This window comes from Lolium rigidum, chromosome 1 (genome assembly GCF_022539505.1).
Source record: "Lolium rigidum isolate FL_2022 chromosome 1, APGP_CSIRO_Lrig_0.1, whole genome shotgun sequence".
Lineage (NCBI taxonomy): Eukaryota > Viridiplantae > Streptophyta > Magnoliopsida > Poales > Poaceae > Lolium > Lolium rigidum.
This window is the reverse complement of record NC_061508.1, coordinates 326218418-326226150: the sequence shown is the minus strand read 5'-3', so window position 1 is coordinate 326226150 and position 7733 is coordinate 326218418. Positions and strand designations below refer to the sequence as shown.

The 7733-nt window shown below is 45.6% G+C and overlaps 1 pseudogene; it reads right to left on the bottom strand.

Moving 5' to 3' along the window:
* Positions 1-1763: 1763 nt before the first annotated feature.
* Positions 1764-3283, bottom strand: LOC124662865 (annotated as a pseudogene).
* Between the last annotated feature and the right edge of the window lie 4450 nt (positions 3284-7733).

Below are 7733 nucleotides of genomic sequence, written 5' to 3'. Positions count from 1 at the left end.
GGACGCGAAGACCATGCGCGCGAGGACGATGACCGCTGGACCAAGCTCCGCCGCGGGCAGCTCAAGGCCCGTCGCAGCGCACGCTCTCCCAGCCGCAGCACGAGCCGCCGCAGCCGGACAACGCGACACGGAGGAGGTCGTCGGCAGCAGCCGACCTCGTCCACGACCTCGCGGCGGCCGCGCCGCCGCCACGGCGAGCCGGGCGCAGGCGAGGGAGGCACACGTCGCCGCGCTCCGGGGCAAGGCCCGCCGCCCGCGTCGCCGCGCTCCGGGAGGTCCGTTCCCTCGCCTTCTTCCGCTCCGAGAGGCGCGGGGCGACGAGAGGCGCGGGCGGCGAGAGGCGCGGGCGGCGCGGCCGCCGTCGGCAGCGCGGGCCAGGCGAGAGGCGCGGGGCGAGGGAGAGACGCGGGCGACGAGACGCGCGGGCGGCGAGAGGCGCGGGGCGGCGCGGCCGCCGTCCGGCAGTGCAGCGGGGCCAGGCGAGAGGCGCGGGGCGAGGAGAGACGCGGGGCGACGAGAGGCGCGGGCCGACGAGGCCGCCGTCGGCGAGCGAGCACCGCGAGGCGAGAGGCGGCGGGCGACGAGGCCGCCGTCCGCACGCAGCACCGCGAGGCGAGGCGCGAGCCGGCGCGGCGAGCCACGGCGCGGCGTGGTTGCGCGGGGCTGCGCAAGATGGGCCCGATCTCCTCGCCTTCTTCCGCTCCGTCCAGGCCTCCGCCGTTGTCTTCCTCGTCGGCGTCGAGGCCGGTGGCCCGGAGCTCGTTTCGCCTCCGGCGGCCCGGAGCTCGTTTCGCCTCCGGCGACTTCCGGCAGGTGTGAAAAAAAGAGAGGCTGCGGCGACGGGGACCTCCATGTGTAGGCGACGGCGGCAGTCGAGGAGGCGAGCCAAACTCCGGCGAATGTCCATGGAAGAAAGGAGGACGAGAGGAGAGAGAATAGTGCAGATCTACTAGTTGTCTTTGTCTCTCTGTCAAATGGGCCAGAACGATTGTCCACCCGGACAGATTGGCCACAGATGGACGCCCGCCCGTGTCCGGCTCGCCCCAAAAGCCACGTAAATTTGGTCCGGTTTTGGGTCGTTCCGGACGCGGCAGCTGTCCGTTTTTAATTTGGGTCGGCCCGTTGGGAGCAGTTTTTACCCAAACGGACCGATTCAATGTCCGTTTTGCGTTTGGGGTGCCCGCGTTGGAGATGCCCTAAGCCCCGTTTTGCTGTCACCGTTAGAGAAGTTGGTCAAGAAAAAAATGGTTAAGAAACGACTGAACAAAAGAGAGAAAAACCGAGTGCTACCAAAGTGTGCCACGTAATATCTTGTAGGAAGCATCAAGCTGGTGAGCGTTCTGGACCGAACTAGTATTTTTCCTTGTATTGGTAGGGGCTCCCAAATCTTACCCACCATCAGAAGCAGAAGGCACTATGGAAACTAATTTAACATGGATCTGGTAACTTTTGGGAGTATCTTGCACGGGCGGCATCATCATCAGACATGCCTACCCTTAACATATTTCAAAGGGTAAGGAACTGAACTCAGGGGATGCTAAAATATCTTAAAACAGATTAAACAAGTGCAATATACTCTTAAACGCGAATATCAGGCTGAATTCGTGTCTGGCATACATCACAATTAGGTCCGCAGGCCAATCGATATGAATGATAGTTCACATAAGACCGCAGATGTAGTTTACAGAATGAAGTGGGCAGAGTGTTGCTCAGAGAAAGCAATAGTTAATCTCATCAAATGCGGTGTACCTTCAGGTACCAGATCACTGTAGCACAGCAAGGGATACATACAGCGTAGCCACATGGCCTCTGGAATGCTCCTCTTGCAAGCTACCCTCAAGGCTCCAGCGACGCTCCGCAGTCCTCACGAATTCATCCATGACATCTCCAAAATGTTGGACTAATATTGGCTCAAATAAAGCTCTTAGAAAACTCAAAAACCTGCTTGGGGTGTTGAGAGCAAGATTTGCATCGGCTGTAATCTCATGCACACGCATATCCGTGATCCAAAAGGAACCCTCTTCTTGGATTATCTCCCTCAACTCTTCGCTGGAAGCTGAATAATTAGGTATGTAGAAAGAATCATATGTTGCTTTGTCGATCACACCCTGTCAAGCAAACCATATAAGATCCGGATGTCACATGCTCGCATTTTTTATTGCAAAAGATAAAATGCTATGCTTGAAAAAGTAAAGAAAAGTACCTCTAAAACCATGACACTTAGAATCTGAGCTACAATTTCCGAAACGTGAGAGAATTTGGTGGCGATTACATTAGACCGCCCTACGAGAGATACGATCATTCTGCCTCCTTGGACCAATTCTTCGGCTCTCAGCTCTAGGAAAAGTGTAAAATCTTTCCTGAACTGTTTTGCGTAAGCCTCGAGGACAATAGGGAGCCTATCACGCCTGGCATGCTCATCGATGTCATATGCCGGAATCTGGTTCCTCGTTAGATCTTCAGGGGAATGTAAATTAAAGGCAAGATTTTTCTTACAGAGTCGACGAGTACTGTAATGGAACGATCCATTGAGCACTACCAAACTCGCACCTTTGAGAGCCAATGCAAGCTGTTGGACGAGCAAACAAGATGCAAGGAGTCAGAAGTGAAAAGTCGTTCGTAAAATGACCCCGGTACGACACCCGTCATGATAACAGACTTGTTACTTTGACGGAGAGCAACCAGGCTTTTCACAACCGTGTTGAAATCATTGTCAGGAAGGTCATTGAGGAGCACGCATACTTCCGGTGGAGCCTGCTGGAACTGAAGGCAGTGGCTCTGGATGGCCACGATGGCAATTGATACCAGCACTAGGGTGTTTGGGCCAGAGGAGCAGCCCAAGTCCGCGACCAGCATCGTACCAGGAGATGAGGTGGTGTTGCTGCTACATAAGTCAGCGATGGCCGCTTCTATCAGGGGCTTCATCCTGATCTGGTAAACGTTCTGTAATCGAGTTCTAATTCTTCAGAAAATCTAGATTAATCTTTTAGCTAGATGGCGTGCTTGTTAACTTCTCTAGTTCTTCTTTTGAATCTCAGCAATACAAGCCATGTAACGAGTAAGTTGTTGTTGAAATAGTTTATAGAAGGCACGTATCAAAGAACAAATCAGTAGGCAAATGAAAGATCGAACAGTATTAGTGGGTTAATCAAAAAAGGAGAAGGCACCTGAGTACTGGAGTTTAGAGCGTAACTTGTTTCCCCTTGTCCTTGACTCATATGTAGCACTGTTTGGAGGCCATGGCTTTGCTTGGAGCAGGGCCAAACTCCAGATCTCGAATCTACAGCAACAAGATTAGGATGCCAATGCTGACAACGTGCTGGAAGGTCAATGCTTCTTTTTCTATGATCAACGCGATGCCTTTTCTAGGCTTCTGGCATGCTTCCTTGTTTTAAATCTTAGGACCAGCACATGGACAGGCAGCAAGGTTGGTCAAACCCATATCAGGATATGATACTAACACCCTCTCACTTGCAGGGTAATATTTGTTTAGGAGTGGCAGACTTGATATTTTGAACTGGTTGAATTGTTCAACATGGCTTCCGACTGAAAAAACAAGCATGAAATATATTTCAAAGCAGCACCCACGTATTTTTTTTAGTTATTTACAGTGACCACACACTAGATTTTACTGGTGGACACAATCACACACAAGCAACAGCTAGTTCATATGGATCAAGGCTCGAGCAGCCAAATATTAAACTAGGAATCTACGTTCAAATAATGCATCAGAAGGGAAAATGGTAAAATATCATTGAAAAACTTAAGAGCTTTATGACGCATGAACTTAAGAGCAAATGTCGTGCTGGCAGTGGAGCTTCTGGCTGGTAATTGACAACAACGGCAAAGTTTGGTGAAACGTATATCAGGATAGCATACTAATAAGCTGTTATTTTGATCTGGTCAACATGGTTCCCAACTGAAAAAAGACATACAAGATATGTAGATCAGCAGAGACACAACTCTTTGTTTTTGAGATTTGTACACTTGAATTTTTTTAGTGCTTATGCTGTTATACAATACTTCAAGTGGACAACTAGTGCCATACACACAAGAACTGAGCAACCAAATAATGATCCAGGAGGCGGCCGTCAAAATAATAATGCATCAGAAGGGAATACAATTACAAAACATCATGAAAAAACTTCATGATATTCTTGGAAAAGTGCCTATGAACATATTTGGTCGACCAACTTGCGTGCAGCGCCCAAGCAGTCCAGCATTGCCGCCTTCCCTCCAACCTCGCATCCTCTCCCAGGGCAGCGAGTCGACACGAAGGTTATTGTGCGTGTAGGAGAGCTACCTGAGGGTGCCACCCCATTGCCACCACCCGCGAGAGTGCTCCCACCAGTTAACATGTGATCGAGGATATGGGCATCAGAGAATCACCGATGGTATGGCCACTAAACAGTAAAACAACAACATTTTGACCTGACACTTCCGAGCTGCAGAGCTAGTTCGTGCACATGGATACCGATCAGAGACAACGAGACAAAACAAAAAACATAATGTAGCTGCGGCGCCAGTGCCACAATACAGAGGGCTGCGTCAGTGACTCGCGTGGTCGTGGCGGAGCGAACAAGTTATATTGGGTGCAGCTTATCTGTAAATTCATGAAGCAAGGCCAACGATACAGATACATATAGGCAACCACGTCAATACACTTTATCCTGTGCAAAGGGTCAACGCTATGCAGGGAGGAAAATTCGAGGAAAAAAAAGGGAAAGCGGTTTACTCCAGTGTTTCATGTGTCAGCCAATGAAGGGGAATTGTTAGACAACATAAACAAAGTTTCTCTATTAATCTCCAAGGATGATCATGATTCTCTACTCATACAAGTTTCTCTGTTATCCAAAAGATGGTCCCATTAAAATGCAGTTATTTTTTTAATAATACTTTTTCCCCCATTAATTCTACAAATAATACTTAATTTTTTTTAAATAATACACGGGTTAGGGGAACCCGATTATTTTTGAAAAAGTTCAAAATCGAGTATTATTTATAAAATTAACGAAAAAAATAATATTATTAAAAAATTGCCTTTAACAGCAGCTTCATGTTTGGTTGATGCACAAACAGAAGTGGCCAACACAAGAGCCATAAAACAATATAAGGTACAGTTTGCAACAACTCAGCTAGACAACATAAACAAAGTTTGGCGCTTCAGAACTATGTTCCAGGCATGGGCCAATATTTTGTTACTTTCCCAAATATTTTACTAATGCATGATGCAAAAAGAAAAAGGATGATGATAGTATACTTCTGTAGACAGAAATCATACAAGACAAAAGATCCATAAGATAACAACCATAACAAACGGGGAAAGCTTCAAAACTAACAAAAGAAAATAAAACAAGGGATGTCACAGTTCAATGGTTTATATCAACGCAATCCATAAAATAATGATTACTGGTTACAGGCAGCAACACCCAATACTACCCAGCTCACAATTTACATGCACAACCCGGTAGCACCAACCTTTGCAGCATGTACTGATAACGTGCTGAGACTAAACCTTCACTGTGGAAACTAAATTAGCATGAATCTGGTGATATTTACTTGGAGATGCTAAAATATCTTGCACGGGATGCATCCTCAGACATGCAATTTACTCTTTATATTACTAAGGACTAGGGAACAAAACTTTGGAGATGCTAAAATATCTTAAAGCAGATTAAACAGGTCCGACATACTACTAGAGAGATTACCAAGGGACCAAAAGATATCTTCCAGAGACAGCAACACTAGTGCTGGTTCCCAGAATCTGGCTAAAAGTTTACAGTTCAATCAAATAAGTGTACCATAAACCACAACAATTATAAAGCAACACAATTTTATTATGGGGACATTAATGCACCGTTTACAACCAGGTCAATACATAAGGTGACTTTCAAAACCCATGAATTCAGCCAATCAATTTTTGGTTCAGGACTGGAGCTGCACAGTTAATCTACTACTTGCATCACCTCATCAAGTTCACAAAAAAACGGGCATACCCAAAATGAACTGGACTAGTCAAGATTACACGGACAAGCAATGAGTCGGCCTTTATGTGAATATCAGATTATTTTTGTACGTTTTCATGCAAAATCAAGCAGGCTATCCATCCGATCAGACCAGCCATTGAGCTTGTCACCAGATTGACCACATAAATTACAGCAACACAAACACTTAGCACACGGCTTGAATAGGCTTGTGTAGTGAAGGAAGTACATATAAAAGTCATTCCTTTACTAGAATATCAGATTATTTTTGTACGCATTCATACAAAATCAAGCAGGCTATACATCCGAGCAGACCAGCTATTGAGCTTGAAACCAGATTGACCACATAAATTACAGCAACACAAAAACTTAGCATATGACTTGAATAGGCTTCTGTAGAGAAGAAAGTACATATAAATGTCATTCCTTTACTAGAATGCCAACGTATAGGAGAAATGCATATGAGCTCTCGGGTGCTACACGCCCCCATACTTGGAAAAAAATATCAAAAAAAAGGTTAAACAAATTCAAACTTTTTTTGAAATCAAAGATGATTAGGTAGTGTACTTGTATAATAATATTTCCCAAGGGAATTACTTTCTCTGTATCCTGGGTGAAAAAACAAACTCGAAACGCCCCATGACTAGGTACTATTCAACTTTATATTCGTCATAATTTTGTTCTTTTGCCCTGAAGACCATGGTAATAATTTCTTTTCCAAACATTTTTTCGTGCATGCGTGCAAGCACAAAGAATAGTGTGCTGGGGGACAAAGCAATTGCAAGATGGAATCAAAGAAAGTGCTACAAATTATATTTCACAATTTGTATAGCAAAAAAAAGGTGGGAACAAAATTCAGAAAACATAGAATTAATGAATGAGAGACCAATTGGAGAATATTCTTTGGATGATGCAACAACAAACGAAAGCAAGCATAATACCACAATTTATGCAATGAAGGTATCAAAGAAAAGAAAAACCTTGTGAATACAGCTAACCAGCTAGAAATATTGGTGCACAAATAAGCAATGCCTTCAAATGCAAATGATTAAAGAAATTGTGTAGCACAATATTGTTATAGACCAGTAAAAATTGCATGAGTGGGCTCAGATTCACCTTTGCTCGATCATATAACCTAACCTCATCATCTCTTATCACAGGATGAACCCGTTTTTACTGTGGACCCTGCCAAGGTTATCACTCAACAGGAATGACCGTCCAAGGACAGAACCAGAAGTTCGCAGGATCAAAAAGGATAATAGAGATGAGGGAGGATCCAACTTGATACCCACAGGTGACTCGATTGCTCAAAGGCACACTTATTTCAGCCTAAGTCAATCATCATCACCCTCAAGCTTGACCACCATAATAAAAAGGATGCACGACAATGTAATCCGAGCTCCATGCATTTTTAAAATCCTGCGAATCAAAGAAGCCCTGAACACAGATATAGAACCAAAACCATATATAAAATGTTAGTCAGCGACCAGTCAGACCCTCCATCAGGTTAAGAGAGAGAGAGAGAGAGAAGAAAGACGATGGTACCGCTTCGGGGCAGCTAATTCCACACAGATACGGAGCTCTAGACCTCCAAATTGGTCAACGAAGGAAAAGGCCCGGGCGGACGTGGTGTGGAATTGGCATCCGTTTCCAGACTCTAATTACATGCGCAACCAAACGATAGAATTGATGGCCCAAATTCGAATTCCCTAATTATGAGTCTAATTCACTGCATCCAAACACAGCGTA